At 47.2% G+C, this 19,240-nt stretch overlaps 1 protein-coding gene across 4 annotated transcripts in view; it reads left to right on the top strand.

Moving 5' to 3' along the window:
- The first annotated feature begins 2,629 nt into the window (after window positions 1–2,629).
- The window catches only part of LOC146600185 (galactosylgalactosylxylosylprotein 3-beta-glucuronosyltransferase 1-like), a 35,442-nt gene continuing 18,831 nt past the window's right edge, over window positions 2,630–19,240 (top strand). For 2 of the 4 annotated variants that reach the window (XM_085326031.1, XM_085326030.1), the window contains exon 1: window positions 2,630–2,879. The gene's annotated coding sequence lies outside the window, so the exon portion shown is untranslated. The remainder of the gene's footprint in view (window positions 2,880–19,240) is intronic. The other 2 variants (XM_085326029.1, XM_085326027.1) reach the window with 1 other exon arrangement.

Here is a 19,240-nt window from a genome sequence, read left to right as displayed (position 1 = left end):
CTTAAGATTGCACAGTGCATCGGAGGGAGAGCTGCCACCCAGAGCACTAGAGTGCAGATTGCTGGATTTTTTTCTGGGCAAGACACAGCTGTGATGGTGGTGGGAGGARGAAGGAACTTACCAGTATAGCAGCTCCCCTTCCATGTGGCTGGGAACACTGACTGCCTCCGGCAACACTTTCTGGAGGGCCAAGGAACATTATAGCACTCGGGGCACCACCTTGTCCCTTCCAGTAAATCTGTTCTGGCTGCTCTAGCCAAAAGATATGCTTTGCACAGACTTCTCTTCTCTAGACTAGAGTGTGAATTCAGAAGTATCCTGCTTTTGCTAGGAGCCAGCTCCGACCAGGCAGGTGGGGGAGCATCTTCCYGCAGCACTACCCCTGAGCTCCTCCATTCCAGCCACAGAATGCATTGCCTAAACTGTAGCTCCATGTACAGCAGTGAAACAGTCATGTCAAAGGTTGTAGACATAAAAAGGGAGAGCATGGAACATGACTAAGTAACCCCTGAGAGGCTTGGGCCTCCAGACAGAGTTGCCAGCACTCTTGGATCTAATCTCTTTCTCCTGCCTTTGCTCTAGGGAGAGATTCTCTGGAGTGAAAGTCCTTCTTAACTAGCCTCTCTTAGAAAGCCCTCAGGTTAAAGTATTCACYCAAAACTTGGGTCCAAGTCACTGGTCACACAAGATGTCTGTGGCCAGTCAGCAGTCACTTATACCCTCTGCAAGTCCCTAYCCATGGAATGAGGATAACATCCCTGTCCTATCTCATGGGGATATTGAGAGACTCAATGCATTACAGGGGGAGGCAGTCAATTTCTTTGGTGCAGGTTTGGCTTAAATCAAGGTGTTGCAGAGCTGGAGCACCTCAGCTGGCCAATTCTTGCAGTGGGATAATGCTTCTGCCAGTACTGCAGGGTTAATTCAGACTCCTACTAAGCCATCTGTGGGGAAGCATTCGGCCATTTCCTGACTCCACACACTGGCTTTGAGCCCCAAGTGCACAGGACTCTTYTACACCTAGTGTACAACCTGGTGATTTTTGCCTCTAACACTGAGAATGGCTGCATTTCTGGTTTGCCTGCTCCTAGTGAAGAAAACCTGTGATGCCAGGGCAGGATTGCTTCAGTCCTCAACACACRTGGTTAAGGAGAGAAACAATTCCTGCCCACCCTCACTGAGGGAGAGGCAAGCAAAGTGAGCAAGGCAGTGGTGAACATGGCAGCAGGGCCTCCTTGTGGAAAAACACACCCATCTCAAGGTGTCCCTTTGGTAAGGAGAGAGGCAGGTGAGTGACTGTGCTGGTGCTCACACACCCGGCACAATGCCCRCATCTGATTCCCCTCTGTGTTCTGCTTTATAAATGTCATTTCAACTCTAAAATGCCACCTGATGTCTTTCTTTCCAAGGTTTTTCCAACAATGTGTGCTCCACTAATACAGCTGAGATTTGTCGACTAACCCAAGGACACTACTCTCTTGTTCTTCTCCTAGAGTGCTTCCCAGCCAAGGATCTCAAGGCCTTTTGCCCTGCTTAGCACATCCCACAGCAGAAGCCTATTACCTAAGGAGGAAAATGCTGCTGCTGAAGCCAAACCTGATCAGCAGTCCTGGCTGAGACTGGGCTTGTGCTGCCTCCTGCGTCTCTGAGTTTGCTGAAGGCTGTGGCACCCTCTTCAAGAGAAACTCCTAGGGCATGCCAGTAACAGCCATCAGCCTGGAAGCTGATTGAGCACTGACCAAGATGCGATAGCTCTCACTTCTCCGTCTGCCCTCTGCACATTCAGCCTCAGGTTAGAGGCTGAGGAGCTGCTTCACACCTCCCTCCTGATAGCATCATGGTGACAGCTCTGCCAGGGGACACAGCTCCAGAGAGAGGCTGGCAAAGGACAACCACAGGGGGCAAGCAGCCTTCTCCAGCATAGGTGGCTCCTAGCTGGAGGCTGCTGGACAAACTTTCCACTGTGGCTGCTCGCGTGGCCTACATTTGAGACCATCCAACGGCAGCTGTGGTGAAAGTGGGTTGCACTAACACTGCTTGCGAAGCACAGAGCCTGAAGAGAAACTGAGGCACGCAGCAGTGATGTGATCCATCAAGCAGTGAGKGTACCACTCCTAGAAGAGCTGTGCCTCTGGGTCCTGTCCGGTGCGTCTGCTTAGTGTTAGCAGTATTCAGATTTTGAGGCAGGTCCCCGCCTGCACAGAGCCGCGGGGGCGCTCGGAGAGGCGGGGGGGGCAGCCCCGCTGCAGCCGGGGGGCGGCCGGGCCGGGAGGGAGCGCGGAGCGGGGGCTGGCCCGGCCCGGCCCGGCGCTGCCGCCCGCCGGGGCGGCGCTGCCCGCGGATGCTCCGCGCAAGGCGCCGGGCGCGCAGCCCCGGCCGTGCCGTCCCGGCCGCGCCGTGCCGTGCCGTCCCCTCCCTCCCTCCCTCCCGGGCTCCTTTTCTCTCCGTTTCTTCTCCCTCTCGTGCTCTCTCCTCTTCCCTCGCTCCTCTCTTAAGGTGGCGCAGCGGGATGCTCTGCGAGCGCCAGCCGGCTGCGGGCAGCCCTCGGCGCTTCCCCCGGCGGGGTGGCCTTAAAAAGGCTCCTTTCGCGCAGGCTGAAGCGGAGCTGCATCGCCAGCGCCGGCTGTAAGGAGGCTCCCGAAACCTGCTGGCTCCCGGCACCGGGAAGCGGGGACCGCTCCRCGGCGGGGCTGAGCCTCCGGCGAGCCGCTGCCGCCGGGCGCGCGTGGGCAGAGCCCGGCAAGGCTGCAGCCGGGCTGGGCACGTCGCTGCCCTGCGGCGGGGGGTGTTCCCCGGCTGCAGCCCCCGGCCGGGTGCCGAGCTGCCCTCCTTCCTCCAGGACCTGCCCCGCGACCCACGAAGCCAGCGCTGCTCGCCAGGTAAGCGGGAGCTCCCCGYTCCGCCGTTGGGCTCGGGTCGGGGTGGGAGAGCACCGGGGAAGCGCGGATGACCTTGCAGTCCCTCGAGTGCCCAGCGCTTCGTTTAATGACGAACTGTTATTTTTACCGTGCCCTGTCAGAAAAGAGCTGGACCGGGTCCCCAAACTTTACCTGGGCTCAGAATCCAAATCTGGATCTAAATCTCACGAGCAGCCTCTGCCCTCGCTGTGAACTAACCCATGCAATCCCCCTACCTCCTCATCCTGACACCTGAGCACCTTCAAAATGTGGAATATTCAGCATCCAGATTGGAATTTTCCAGCTTTAGGGTGATACCACCTGTCTTGATTTCTGTCCACCCATTGCTATAGCACCCAAGAAAAAATGATAGGATCTCATAGGATAGGTTACCCAAACGTGGGATCTCAGGCACATTGCTCTCCAGTAATAGGTTTTATTGTGACTCTTTGTGGCAGATATAGGGCAATCAAAAGTATAGAGAGGCAACGGGGCTTATGCACGGGCACACGCAGCCACGATGAACACATATCCCAAGTGTACAGCTCCCTACCCCCCTTAGCTAGGCAGCCCTCCTCCTCCTCTGCAAGAGCAGGAGGTGTTTGGCCCCTCAGAGAAGAGGATCTAAGCACAGGGAGAGGAGAYACAATTTGATTGTGTTGGCTGGTGGCCAAAAAAGGCTGGCATCACCATGAGGAGGCAAGAAGACTTTGGGGAGAGGGCAGCATGAGCAGAGAGGCATGATGCAAACTAGGAAGGAGCAGGAGGAAGTGGAGGGCTGGAGAAGGACTCTACCCCTCTTCACCCTTGCCTGGCACAAATGTGTCCATCGGGGATGCACTTGCTGGTTCTCTAGGGTGACCAAGTTTGGGATGGATGTTCTTAGGTGGGTTGCAAAGTACTTGTTTTGCCTTCCTGTCACTCGCTCCATCCAGCTTGGGGTCAGAGGAGGGGAGAAGCAGGTTTAGGAGCTAGTGCATAAGAAAGGGAGAGGAAGGAAACCAGGAGGTGCTGCAAGTCTGGGAGGAAGCAGTAACCCTGCAGGAAGACCTACCAAGGGCTAATTTCTGTGAGTGCTTGGGAGAAGGAGTGTTCAGATCTTCTGGGGAGCAAGGCCAGCACCAACCATCGCTGTAGCACAGCAACAAAGACTCACAATAAATATCCATCCATTAACCTGAGGCTTGCACTGCACAGCAAGTGAGTGGGGGAGCATGAACAACGCAGCATCTGCAGGTACTTTCAGCTCCTTTTCTGGACAGGAAGGAGGCATCCCTGTGAAAAAGAACATAYGCGGAGAGTATAGCAGGGAACAGTGGCTTCCCATATAAGTCTGGTCATCCACTTCTACGTGGTGAAAATGGGGGAAAATGGCTTATGAGGTTCATGCCTTGCATCCCTGGACCACCAAAGAGCAGTCCCTCTCTGAGGGAGAGCCTCAGACAAGACTAGGAGCAGGGACTGCATGACAAGATGAGAGATGGGTGCAGAGAGATGAAACTAYGGGATCCTAGCAAAAAGGATGCCATTATTACTCAGAAGTGAGGTACCTTGGTAAGGAGCTATGGAGAGACCTGTTTCAGGTAGCAGAAAAGGTTGTAGTACATGAGGGGGTCACTCACAGAGCTGGGGATGACAACATGTGTCACATCTGTTTGTAGCCATGCGTAGCACCAATCCCCTTCTCTCTGTGCCTTAAAGCAGGATCTCAGGGCCAGGATAGCTTTTGGTTGGTGTCTTCTCCATGATTTCCCAGAAGCTTTTAAGGGCATATATGAGATACGCTCTATATGTAAGTGCTAGTTGCCAAAAACACACTGTGTCCCAGCACAAGGCCAGGAGCTCGGTGGCCATGATTCCATCCCTCCCTCTTGAGAGCTACTTTAGTACCACTTTCAGGACACTTCAGTCTGCACTGAACTAAGGCTTTGCAGGACAGTTAATGTCAGAGATAGATGCACAGAGCAGCCAACATAGTGTTGGGTATTTCAGAAAACAGATGATATCAAATTAAAGCTCTTGGCCTCTTTGACATTTTCAATATAGTATTAATAATTACAATAATTGATAAGCCATTTAGTCAACCTTGCAGTTCCATACCAATTCAACCAGCTGACACTGCACAGCTGAGATGCAGCAACCTTTACAGTGAAGGGCCTCTGCCTGACTTGCAAAACACTTGACAAACATGGGACAGAAATTAAAGCAGTTGGGCTGAGGACACTTGCTCTTATGGAGAGATTTTTTTTTAATGAGCAAGTATCTTGCACTTATGGGTTTTGTTTCACTGTTATTTAGGAAGACTGTTGCCTAGTGATCTGTACAAAGCTATAGAACAACTAAATGTATGTAAGAGAGAATATACTTCCACAACATACAGCCCTATCACCTTTAAATTCACATTCCTTCTGTAGTTCAGGTATGTCTTTGTGACTAGCACTTCAGTGCTGTTTAATGATTTCTTCCCTGTAGAGTGTCCAGGTTGGCATTGGACAGCTCAGGGCTATGTCTCCTTGATAAGCAGTATCCTTTCTTGCCTGTGAGACATCCTCCATTGGTAGAAGTGCTTTCTGGAAGGGAACTTCCCTCTGCTTCAGTGGCAGGCACGATACGTTCTTAGGGTTTCAGAGACAAGACATACCTAAGATGCAGCTTGCTGGTGAGTGCTTGGAGTGGGTTCCTTGCAGCCAGAGCCCCAGAYTGTTTTCCTTCCCTCTCCACTGCAGTAATCACCTGCCAACAGAACTGCCCTGCGCACCCCTGTTTCTCCATGCCTGCTCTGCCTCCACTTAATGGCTCCAACCCCTGCTGCCCTTCTCCCTCAGGGTGCCAATGCTGCAGGCACCAACACTTACAGCTTCCCACCAACACTGCCTCCCTGCCCTGAGGAGCCATCTCACAAGGCTATCTACTTCCTAGAGCTTTTTCTAAGGCCTCTTCTTTTTCCTCCTCTTTAGCATCCTTAGTTGTCTTCCCTGTTCCAGCAAGGCAATGTTTGGCAGGAATACAGAGAGCTCCTGACATACACTGTGAGCCTATATATGCCTATGAGGGATGAGATATTTGATAGGCTCCAAATACGCCCTTTACTGAGCATGCAAAATTGCTCTGGGAAAGCTTTGCAATTATTCTGCAGGATGTACACAGGGAAGATGATATCTGTTCCCTTTCTCCTTGTATTTAATTATTCCTAATACAAGAAAAAAGCCTAAAATGGTGGTAATAAGCCAGACTTGAAGTCAGGGTCCAACACACCTAGAGGGCCCTGGAGAAGTGTAAAAATCACTCTGCTCTTTTTGCTCCTGGCCTTTCTGTCTAATAAGTATTATGCTCATCCGTACAGCTTCCCAACCAAAGATCTCAAAGTACCATGCATACGTGATGAAGAGCACTCCCTGCCTGCATACAGAGCTGATTGTCAGTATGACTACCCCTACTTTACACAGGGAGACACTGCAGCTGATAGCATTAGAGCCGAGACAGCCCCAGATTGTCCATCTCCCAGACGAGGCCTGCACCTCTGAGAAGCGCTTGCGAAGCTGGGAAGTAGATCAGCCTAACAGGACTACAATTAAAAACTACTGATACCGTAAGAGACTAATAAATACAGAGTACGGATGAGGCCTAGAGCTATGGTCTTCTCCTCTTTAGGCATAACTGCATAAACCCCACTCTTTGAGAGGGAAACTAGTCAGACTCCACTGATTCCTCTGAGTCAGAATTTCATTCCAAATTGCACCCAAACTTGTGACCAACATTTTTATAAAAAGGTTGATCCTTTACCCTTTTGTGTTGTTTTAAGCTGTGCAGGCTCAGRGACTGGTTGAGAAGTCTTATCTAGTTCGTTCTCAAGTGACATTAATGTTCCTGCAGGTCTTAAGAGCCAGAATTTATCTACTTTGCCAATATTCACAAGTGTTCAATCACCTACCTGACTGGCTTCCTCCACTGCACAGTGCAGGGGGCTGCCTAGGATCCTCCTCCCTAATTGCACTCTGCAAATTCTTCAAATTTATGAAATGTGAGCAAAGTTTTCTCAGAAGACCCAGTTTCCCAGGGCTGAGACACAGAGTTGGTTTTCACAGCTTCACCAAAGGGTACTTTGTGTTTTGCTTGCTGTTTGTCCCTCTTCTGTGCAGGTAATCCCACAAATGCCTTATGCACAGAGAGATTTGTTAAGATGGGGCTAGTCAGTTCTGGGAGATAAATGAGCAGTGACATCAGTATGAAGAAAAACAATGAACACCACGAAAAAACAGTACGAAAAAAGCAATGAACATTGTAGAGTGGAGAATGAATGCTTTTCTGCGTCTCTTTTCTTATTAGATGAACTGGGTTGCATTCAGGAAAAATGCAAAAGGTAGCAATTTGGTGATAAAAAAGTTCTTTCCCTTGCAATGCATAGTGACATACAGAACTCAGTGCTACAAGACTCTGCCAAGGCCGAGTACTGGATTCAGGAAAGGAGGAGACATTTCGATGGATCATAGATCATTCATCATTGGATAGGATAACCAATCTGAAATAGATCGAAATCCTCAGGCTTCAGTCTTTCACAATTGTCTAGCATAGGATTTCTTGTACCTTCTAAAATGTATAATATTGATCGGTGTAAGAGGCAGAGGACAAAAGGAGACAGACATGCTTGAGTGAAAATCGCTGGGGCAATTCCGATATTCATTTCTATGCAGAAGTGAAAAATTTATGTTTTTCAGCCTCTATGCTGACACTTAGCTCACATAGGTTTGGTTTTTTTGTCAGCTAGAGAGGGTTCAGGATAAGTTCTGATGAGATTTGAGCTGGTCCAGTGGTACTTATACTGCTCCTTTCCCTGCCTGTGTTGTTGATTTTAATAGACTGCCAGCAACCTGGCAACTTTGTGTGGTGCTGGTTTATGAATAATGCTGCATTACAAAAGAAAATTCTATTGTCCCATTCTTTAGATGTTACCCCTTGGCATCCGAGGACAAGGGCATTTATTCCCAGTACAGCCTACCRCTAGCCAAGTGAAGCACTGGTATTACTTAGAGCTGAACAGGGTTAACAGTCAGACGTACTCAGTTCTGGTTAGAAGATTTTAGAGCAGCAATGCTGTCTCATTCTGTAAGTTCACAGTGGGTTTGTGTGGGGGAGTACAGGGCGCATGAGAACCATGTTTTGCTAGCAAAGCAGGATTGCTCCTAGGCAGTCCTTGTGTGGGAGAACATGAAGGAAAAGCCAAGGGCCAGGCAGGCAGCAGCGGCTTGGCAGACCCTGCTCGCTCTGCAATGATGTTCCCAGGGCAGCACTACAGGGCAGCCTGGCTCCTGAAGCCACTACTCCTAAACTTAGAGGTAAAGTAGATATGTGCTATTACCAATGTCGTCTTTGTCTAGCAGAAATCTCCTGGTACCTATTTCTAGAATGGCCTGGAATGGGAGGGAGTAGAGGCTGCCTGCTTTCCTCCACCAGTTAGTCTTCCCCTTGATGCAGCAGTCTGTGAAGTAGTATGTATTATATTCATCTTACCCTGCATCCTCTTCATGTTCTGAAAACACGTTTTAAAAAAACAACTTTAAAATAATATTTCTCCTGTGGCTGGCAGATGTAATCAATTATTACCTGGTTGTGTCCATAGCGATGGGTTTGGCAGCAGCGCTGGCCTCCCTGGTGGAGGGACTTCCTGGCTTCCTGAATGCCTTGGCTGTGACTATAGTAATAGAAGCGCTGTTTCTCAAGGCAAACTGATACAAAGTATCACCTCCTAAGACAGTGCTAGGCCAGCCCAAGAGAAAACAAAAGATCCAGCCATCATGTCCACAATGCAGTGTTCAGATGGTTTCCTCACTGGAGGTGGCCAAGCCTAATGCATTTGTTGCGTCTCCCCCTTCCCTTCTCTTTCTCTCACTGAGGAGCCCATACCGCCTGCCACAGTGATCTGGAGCTTTTTCCCTCCAGATACATCATGCCCTGGATTCCTGCCTTCCACCTCTGTGGATCCTTCCCTCCCACAGCCCTTCCCCCACCCCAAATCCACACAAAGGTGAAAAGGAAGGAGGTGCCAATGACTTTCCTATATCTGCCAGCTTCCCTCTCCACCTCTGACATGAATGAGGCCCTTCATGTGCTCCTCTTGAGCAAACACAGATGCTTTTGTTTTATCGGCTGGTGGGATGGGATGGAATTAATAAATCAGAGCGTCGATGCTGTGTTGCCACATTCCTGCAATTTTAAGGCAGGATCACAGAAAAAAAAAAAACACACAAACAACAAAAAAAAAAAAAAAAAAAAAAAAAACAGAGGCAAAATAGGCAAGCTCTTCAGAGAGACTTCAGATGCTCCCTGCTCTGACTGTACCTCTTGCTTGCTATCCCACTCCGTTCCCTGCTGCATCTCCCCTGTTCATTCTTCCTCTGCTTTTCTCACACTCTACCATCACTGCTAACCTCATCTCTTCTCCTGTTCCCTCTCCTCATTTTAATTCCCTCACCTTCTTTTTACCTGTGCTTCCCTTGCCCTCACCGCACACTAAGGTCTGCCCATGGTTTGTGCATTCGAGAACAATGTCCTGAGTGTACACCTGAGTGTAGGTCCAGGAGCAAATAATGCCTCAGCTCTATGCTTTAAACTAAAAAAGGTCTTTTTATAACTACTTTTTTCTCCCTGCCTCAGTTTCTCTCTCCTAATAAGGAGAATATTGATGTCTGAGAGGGTTAATGAATGACTCCGGAGATAAAACACAGTATTATCAATCTCCTCTCAAACATGATATTTATCAGTGTTCTTGTGAGTGAAATAAGATCGTGTCACCTGCAGTCCCAGAACTGGCAGGCCCTTTCTCTCCTCAGAGTGTAACCAGAAAAAGCTTGCTAGGCTTTACTAAAAACAGATGTTTTGATCCAGATAACAATTTTTTATCCTCTCTACATGGCTTCTATCAGTTGATGAGGGGCTAGGAAAAAATCTTTGTTCTCTCCAATAATTGGTTAACTGTACTTTGGGCTTCTGCAGTGAAACCTGTACCATAGGGATAGTGTGTAGTGTATTATGAAGATAGTATATGAAGGTATATAGATATATAGATAAAGATATAATAAGACATGTAGATAAGATACATAACATATACAGAAGACAAGATAGGTAGATATATAAAGATACATACATAAAGATAGTATAAGCTACTGTCAAAGTGCTAAGGTAGTCTTTATTAATTGCAACACTTCTTTCTGTAATGAGCTTGGGCACTTGCAAGTCATTTCCCCAAATAGCTTATACATTGTTGTGCTTATCTTACCTGTGGGGGAACTGTGGCACTGAAGCAGGTGAAATGATTTGCCCAGGCTCACATACACACACATAGCTGAAGCCAGAAAAAGAACCAAGAAATCTTGTTTCACAGTTGAATGCTTTATCCTCTGGCCTCAGAGGAGGCCAGCAAAAACCTTTATCATGTTTAGATGAGTGGATAGTCATTCCATGAGGACATGGGGGCAAGGGTATCTTTCTCCACTAATATATGTCCTAATGAGCCCTGTTTCCAAGCTGCTTCAATGATAGATCATGCATCTTCTTCACTAAGCATTGAAATAATTTTTTAATCATTAAAGCTAATATAAAATCCTCAGAAACATCCAAATCTCACAGCAGGGGCTCAAATTAGCAAGCAAACAGAAACCAGATCCTGATTATCCCTGTGCACCTCCACAAAGCCCACAGGCAGCATCTGTTGAACTCAAACATGAGCCCATCTGAGCCGAATCACAAGGCTAGGCAGGGCAGACTCAGAGCCAAATTGGCAAATTCTAATGCTCCAAAGTCCACAGTAAGTTTCTTTCCTTCTTCAGGCATGCCCTCCAGCTCCCCATCAATGTGGAGCAACTGGAAGGGAGTGGGGGTGTTAACTACTGCCACCAGCTGGTGAGGGTTCTCTGATCTTTGGTACAGGAGGAATTATTTGTGATTTGGCAAATGCTATCAAGTAACATATCTCAGCATGGTCAGCATTTCTCCCCTCACTCTCTCACTTTTTTTTTTTGGGAACCTCTTCCTCATCCCTACTCCCAACAGCCTTCAGCAGCCTCAATTTCATAGAATCATAGTATCATAGAATCAGTAAGGTTGGAAGGGACCTCTGGAGATCATCTAGTCCAACCTTCCTGCTCAAGCAGGGTCACCTAGAGCATGTTAAACAGGGTTGCATCCAGGTGGGCCTTGAATAGCTTCAGAGAAGGAGACTCCACAGCCTCTCTGGGCAACCTGTTTTAGTGCTCCATCACTCTCCCAGGGAAGAAATTCCCCCTCACGTTCAGGCAGAGCTTCCTGTGCTTCAATTTCTGCCCATTGCCTCTTGTCCTGTCATATGGGACAAATGAAAAGAGTTTGTCCTCGTCCCCCTGACACCCTCCCTTCAGGTACTTACTTATACACATTGATAAGACCCCCCCTCAGTCTTCTCTTCCCAAGGCTAAACAGGCCCAGCTCTCGCAGCCGTTCCTCATAGGGCAAATGCTCCAGCCCTCTGATCATCTTCATAGCCCTACACTGGACTCTCTCCAGTAGATCCATGTCCCTCTTGTACTGGGGAGCCCAGAATTAGACGCAGTACCAATGCATGGTACTGTACTGGTGAGATGAGGCCTCACCAGGGCTGAGTAGAGGGGCAGGATCACCTCCCTTGACCTTCTGGCAACACCCTTCCTAATGCACCTCAGGAGACCATTGGCCTTCCTGGCCACAAGGGCACATTGCTGGCTCATGGTCAACCTGTCATCCACCAGCACTCCCAGGTCCTTCTCTGCAGAGCTGCTCTCCAGAAGGTCAGCCCCCAGCTTGTACTGGTGCCTAGGGTTATTTTTCCCTAGGTGCAGGACTCTGCACTTGCCCTTGTTGAACTTCCTGAGGTTCCTCTCTGCCCAGCTCTCCAGCCTGTCCAGGTCTCTCTGAATGGCAGCACAGCCCTCAGGTGTATCAGCCACTCCTCCCAACTTTTGTTAACAATTTCATCAAGGGTCCTCTCCATCTTAGCCTCATCCTCTGCCTTCACTTGTATGTCTCCCCTGCCCCTTGGGATACCAACATTTCATAGCTCTTCTAGGAATTCCGGTGCATTTCCAGTTCAGGTTAGCAACTCCGATTCTACTTGCCATTTTCCTATAACCTACAGCTCTCAGAAGCATATTATTAAACGATAATATAAGCTTTCTTTACAGTAAAAAAGATGTTTCTAACTTTCATGTTTGAACATGAATCTTGAAGCATTAAGAAAAACACCACAAATCTCTTATTACTTGGGTATGCAGGAAGTCCATTACAAGGGAAGGCAGAGGACTTTGCTAAGCATTTTGCTAAGATTTAGCCATCATTGCTGACCTCTGTGCTGAAGACACTTTCGTGGGTCAATATAGGTCTGGCTAAGAGTCCTGTGGGAGAAGAGAATTAAAAATTATAAGTACAACCAAGGGTACCAAAAAAACCTAGTTCAGCTCTCCTTGCCAACTGAAAGTATATATTCCTCAGATGTTCTGTCCAAGGTCAACTGGCATCCCCTGCATGTGGACATAAGGTAGGAAGAACAGCAGCTGTGAGAGCAGAGATGTAAGAGAAGCATCTCCCAGTAGTTCCTTGCTGGTGTCTGGGCAAAGACCACGCTCCAGGATCAAGGGATAGACAGACAAACAACCATCTTGCAGGGTAGCATAAACTCCTTACTGACTCCAGATTTTGAGCATCCTAAAGCACACAAGGTCACGTATAAGCTCCTAAGTATAATACAGCATAGGCTGACCTCCCAAGGGAAGGCTTATAGACACCACTTTTGGCCTAGGTTACTTTCACTTGCAGTTAAGGAACACAGAGGAGATAGCGAGCAAGCCCTATAGGCTCTAAGAAAGAGAGCAAAGTTTGTTTCTCATGCTGCAGGCCCTTATGTCTTCAATAGCCTCATAGCTAAGCCTCTTTCATTTTAAAGGTGTAAGACATGGAAAAACAGAATCCAAAACATACCTCTCTTCTTTCTGGTAGGATTGTTGTCAGAGGGGTTATTTGGCCTTGAGTACTCCTCAGCTCTATCTGTTCCCCAAAACGCATTTCACTCCTTAAGTGCTTTCCAATACTTTTTCTAGAAAGAAAAACTTCTCTCTATTGTTATGTACAGCTATTTTCTGGCCAGCTGTTTTTGGTGCCTAGTTAAGCTATTTCCACAACTGAGCTATCTGCTCTCCTGGCATCCCCAGAGAGTGGGAAGTATGAATTGCACATAGGTCTCTTGATCTCAGGTGCTATAACATCCTTGGCACCTACTTTGGCTATCTATACTTTGTGGCCTGATTATGGTCCAGAGTCAACAGCTTCCCTGCTAGGACTTTCCCTTTCTACCCAACAGGACATTGGCTATCACCTTCCTGACGCTTCTTTCCTTCACTCCCTTCTTCCCTATCCATCTCACATGCAGAGGACAGAGGACAAGCACTGCTGTAGTTTTTTTTTTTATTTTTCTATTTTTTGTTCTAGCTTTTTTTTTTTTTTTTTTTTTTCAAGCAGAAGACTTAATAATACGGCGACAACCGAGAGAGACAAGACGTCCCCACACGACGCCCTTCCGATCAAACCCAGTCTTACAGATCCGCTCTGACATTTAAGGTACAAATCAAGCAATGGAACATAACATATATACATATATCTATTACAAAAGAAAATTCACTAAGCACCATTTTATTTTTCTGTTATACATTTGTTTTTAAAGGTGTCTGCACAACACTTGGATGCTACAAATAAGTGGTAAATCTAATGACTGCTGATGATTTATTTTGAGGAAAAGATCAGAATTAGCATTTAGGACCATCACAGCTAGTTACAGAGTTCACATATTTCACGTGGACCAGAGAGCTATAAAATGTCCATCAAGTAAGCCAAAGCATTACTCTCCTCATTCCATGTCTAACTTAATGTCTGCTTGATTTGGTGGCAACTCATCAGTGTTAATTAGTTTCCATTCTGGGTTAATCTATGTGCCAGCCACCTACAAAAATATTCTGCCCAAACTTGCTGTTTGCATTGTGCTTATTGATCATGTAATTCAGTAGCATTCCCAAATAAAAGCTCTGGGTGGTTGTTGCCCATATCTTGTGTGATGTTCCAGACATCTTCTGCCCCCAACTGTTTCCATGCACTAAGGACTCTGGATTCTGATTTTTTGGGGTGCTGGCACACACAGGAACCACTAAAATATCAGTATTTCAGCAGATTTCAGAAAGATGGCTGACATCTCTAGCTATGCTTGGGTTTCAAATGGCATAACGGCTGTTCTACACATTTACAGTATGATTTTAGCCAAAGCAGCTTCTCCTTCCATCTCTTTTGCCCTCTGTAGGAGTAAGAGTGAAGTCCAACAAGGAAGAGTGTTTCAACATTGCCTTTGAAAGTAGAAGGAAAACAAGCAGTCTAATCAATCAAGAGTGTGCATTAGGGATAGTACGTTCCTCTGGAGGTCTGCATTTGAAGTCGTATTGACACACAGCTAAGATCAAAGCCCATTTCTGCAGCCTGGCTGCTACCAGAGGAACAGCACTGGCCTTTGCGCCCCACAAAGGAGCTTGTGACCAACGTGATATTTTTTTCCCTAAACRAGCACCTGTGACGTAATTATCCTTCAAATAACGCCTAATGCCTTTTTCTCTGAAAAAGTAATTCCTCTCTATCTTTGATAATGCTCTGGAAGCAAATACTATGGGTTTTTCCTTTCTGCTTTTATAAGACACCTGTAAAATGACAACTCCTACTCCTGCTGAACAGGCTTCAACTGTTAACTCAGTAGGGTAAGCTCTGGAAGAGATGTACAGATACTTTGGAACAATTCAAGATTGTTTTTGCTTCCTTAGACTTTTTTCACCTCCTCAGGAAAAGATAATTTTTTTTGATAATGCAGATACTGGGCTGATTCATGCTGATACATTTGGGCTGATTATTCTGTAATAGTCATCAGTGCCTAAAAAGGACCTCAGTTCCGTCAGTGCTTGGCAGCAGGGGAGAAAAGTCATGGTTTAAATAAGCCCCTGAGCTCCTTTTTAAGATAAGCTAATTCCAGGCAGACAGGTCTCTTAGGAGAGAGCTGGCTTTCTCAGGAGACATCTGGTACCTCCTGCTTCCATTTGGACCTGAACTGCCAATCTTCCTCTGGGTATTTTTGGCACCCCTGGGTTACCGGTCTGGTCAGGAACAAGCAGCAGAGATGCAGGAAAATCAGAAGTGGGTTGAAGGCTGTGTCGCTCTGATTCATCGCTTGGCACTGCCAAAGCTCAGGGCAGTGGGGAAGCGGTGACAGGTCGTACAGGTCGATCAGTAAGGACTTACGGGTCTAGGATGATTAAAAACAGCATGTATCATGTTAGACCTCCTTTTTCAGGCTCTGGAAGATTCCCTACATGGCTGGTCTGATTTTGCAATCTAGTTCAAGGTCTAGGCTTTATCTGAGCTGGGTTACCTCCATTCCTGCTAATAGCCCAGATAATGCTGGATACCCTCATTCCACCTGGGGAGAGCAGGTTGAGCCTCAAAAGTATTGGTTCGCATAGGACTTAGCCCGCAGATTTAATTAGCTACCTCAACACTTCTTTTTTTGCTTTTTCTTTTTTTCCTTTTCACTTGGGAAGAGAACCTTGTGTAAAGCRTAGCCCTCCCCCACTTCGTGCTGTTTAGCAAGGAGCTGCCTGGCTGGGGTAAGGAAGCTGCTTTACTCTCCGAGGAAAGGCGCCACGCTGAGCTGTTTGCAGAGCTGACAGGCCCGAGGTTGGAGGAAGATGCTTGGCCCGGGGACGTGCTGGGGGTGGAGGAGTGGGAGGAGAGTGCAAAACGAAGGACAAACCTGGTTTCTGAGCTGAAGTAACTGCAGTCCCATATGGTGAAGGGACTGGTGCTGGCAAGGACAGAATGGAGCCTTTCGTTCCATCTGAGAAAGATGTGGGGGCTTGGGAAGGAAGACTGTTTCACTAAAATGACTCACTTCCTGGGGAAGTTTTCCTCCCAGGAGCCCTCGCGTCGAATGGCAGAGTGTAGCTGGGCCCAAACACTGTGTCCCCACAGCTGCTGCTAGTTCCTGTATTCCCACCTTAGGGAAGGACCTGACCATCCTTCCCCATATTGTTTTATTATTTGTAGTTCTCTGGTTTTCATCTCTCCAGGGGTCTCAGTGGACTTCAGTTATTTCTGCCTCACACTCTGTCCCCATGAGCGGTAGTGAAATATCATTATTCACCTCACTCAGATGACAGGAGCTGCTTGCCCAGAGTCACTCACAAGGTCTGCTGGAGGAAGGATTCAGTCCTTGGCTATCTGAGCACAAAAGCACCCTTCTGCCTTAGAACTGCAGTGGTCTGCAGTACCTATGCTACTGGGAAGAGAGGTCCCAGTCATGTGTTTAGAAAAGAATCATTCCATTCCCTGAGGCATCATTAAAATGTCCCTTCCCAGAATAAATATATATATATATATATATATATGTATATATATTATATATATATATATGTACACTTTTTTTTTTCCAGTCACCCAATTCCAGCAGCCAACTGCTGACTGGCTAGAAAACCATTTTTCTGTTTCTCACTCTGCACAAGAAATGGTACTGTAGGTGACCCCTCTGGTACTGTCTTTTAGATTTAATCTGTCCTTTCTGTTCTAAGTCAGCCCCATGTATGCAGACCTGTCTCAGGGTCAGAGGAGAAATGTCCTGTTGTGACTCTGTTTGCACAGTAATTACCCCTGCTAATCCCCTAGCAAAAACCCAGTCTGCCCACTTCTGTCTTTCCTTCAGTCCATCCTCCCACTTAATTGTGCACATCTGTAATAGGCAGGAGACTGCCCAGAGTGGGGAAGCACTACAGCATCTTGGCTGGCCTCAATTTTATGCAGCGCTGAAGCTTTGGCAAAAGGCTCTGTAGGATGGGCCCAAGGGAATGGAGATGAGGGGACGGCAACTTTCTGTAGATTTCAGCAAGCAAAGATGGAGCAGTTGCTGATCACCACAAATACAGGCGCGGACATGAATTATGCATTCCTTGTTTAAAGAGAGGTCGCTCTCATCAATAATTGAAAGCTCCCTGCTCTGCCTTCAGCATTGCATCTCCCATACCGGGAGTTAGGGAACTCATGAAATCTGCATGGACTTCCTCAAGGTGGCCAGGGGCTGGCAGGGAGATGCAGCAAAATGCAGGCAAAACAAACCCAAAATCCTGATGACAATTCCGGTGCCTGAAATTAAGTCACCACACCTGCCAGCAGCTCTGCTTCCATTCTGTCCCTCTCCTCCTCCCCACCATCCTCTCCTCCTCTCTCCACCTCCTCTTTCCTTGCAAGATACACACAGAACAATAGGCTTGCAAACACTGAACAAACCAAGATCATGGGGTGTTTTTTGGAACTTTTGGCTCCATCAGCTGAGATCAGTTTGCTTTGGGTGCTTGCCTAGACAAGTCTGTACACTGGGTGGTGGGATGTTCCTGGGGAGCAGTGTGAACTCTGAACATCATTGTCCCTCCACGAAAACAACAGTTTTTAGAGTCTGTGTCTCAGAGGACACATATATTGTCCTGGGGCTGAGGCTGCTCCAGCACTCAGGGCCTGTGAGCCAAAGGCAGACAGACCRGCTGCCCTGAACTACAGGCTGCAAAATTGCTTTCCTTGCAGAGCCAGCCTTTTAAAAGGTGTCACTCTCATGCAGAATCTGGTGGGTGGAGTGTTTTGAAATCTACCTAACTCTGGGTAATTCTAATAATTTTTTCAATTACCAGAAAGGAAGTAAATTGAGCACCTTTTTAACAGGGCTATGCCAAAATCATAGACTCCTGAACTCACACCAGCCTCATAAACTCCAGTGAGCCAGGCCTCTCTGTAGCTTTCACTTTTCTCTGCCTTTCACCCACAGATGTGTCCTTTAAAATCACTCTGCAGCTCAGGGAGAAWGTCATAAACTTAAATATCTTGAAGTTTTATCTGAACAATAAGGCTGCCTAGGTTATTTCCCAACCTGGGAATCCTTAGCACTCTCCCAACATCTGAACTGCCCTGTTTATAGCAAATTCTCTCATGTGTTGGTAATTAGTCAGCAGCAGACAGAGGTGTCTGTCATATGGGATGCTCTGAGCTACAACTACATCTCACTTCTCTTCAGCATCAGTCTGGGGCATCAAAGCTTAGTCCTAAGCTCTTCCCTGCATGCTTCTCTCATTCTCTTCTCCCAGCTCCTTTCAGATTACTGCCCTCTGTATCAGCACAGCACTTAACAGAGACCGGACGCTGTTGTGTCCTGGGAATTAAGAAGTCTGACAAAGCCGGGTGAACTCCACATAGCACAAGAAACCTTTTGTCCTCAACATGCCCAGCTTTGTGCTGTGTCTCTGTGTGTGTGGGGGGTGTGTGTGTGTGAGAGAGAGAGAGAGAGAGAGAGAGAGAGAGAGGAGTGTGTGTTTGTTTTTTAATGGAGAACAGAAGATTGATGGATGAAATTAAGAAGAGGGATGTGTAATTGAAAAGCAGCTCAAGAAGGCTACAGGCAGCATATTGAAAGCATCCATCAAACATCCAGATAATGTTGTTACGGGTGCGTAGCACAAGTGAGAGCTGCAGGAGAGACTAGGGAAAAAAAAAGAAGAGGGAGGAGAAAAGGGGAATAGGCAGGAAAGGAAAAACAGCAAGGGAGGGAAAGAGACAGTACAAGAGTATAATCAATAATATTTGTATTGCAATTGCATCCAAAGGCCCCTGTTGGGATCAGTACAGGACTGTACAAGCACATTAAGAGATAGTCCCTGCCCTCTACAGTTTAAACCTGGGAATTACGGGATGATTGCTGGAGATTGGTCTAGATGATCACAAAATTTTCTTGTGATCTACAAATCTCATTTAGTGAGTTCTACTCTGAATATGTTTAGAGGCAGAGGGAAGATAGCTGGCTGTGCCAAGAATACATGCAAGTAATGCCTGCCTGCCAGGCATGCAATTAATCTGAGCCACTTAGGGGTCTTTGTTTTTAATTATAAGAGGTAGGTAAAAATATGTGCAGTAAACCTCCATTATCCCCAATGGGGCCATCAGCAGCCTACCCAGAGGCACTGACACATGACTAGGTATTGATGTAGTGTTTTCAAGACGAAGGGCTGATGCTTTAATGGACTGCTTTGTGGGAAATATTCCATGTGCAGTGACCATTAAGAAAATGCAAAGAGCCTTTGTGCAGAGAAGGAGGCAAGATAAAGGTTAGTGTTATTAAGAAACCAGTGGATACCTCTAGTCCTGGAAACAGGGAGGAACAGAGACACCTAAAGACTGAAGAAAGGAGAGTGAAAGAGACATAAAGGAACAGAGAGAAGAGCACA

This window comes from Rhea americana, unplaced genomic scaffold (assembly GCF_003343005.1).
Source record: "Rhea americana isolate MKP2758 unplaced genomic scaffold, rheAme1 scaffold_126, whole genome shotgun sequence".
Taxonomy (NCBI): Eukaryota; Metazoa; Chordata; class Aves; order Rheiformes; family Rheidae; genus Rhea; species Rhea americana.
This window is presented reverse-complemented; position numbering and strand designations above follow the sequence as displayed.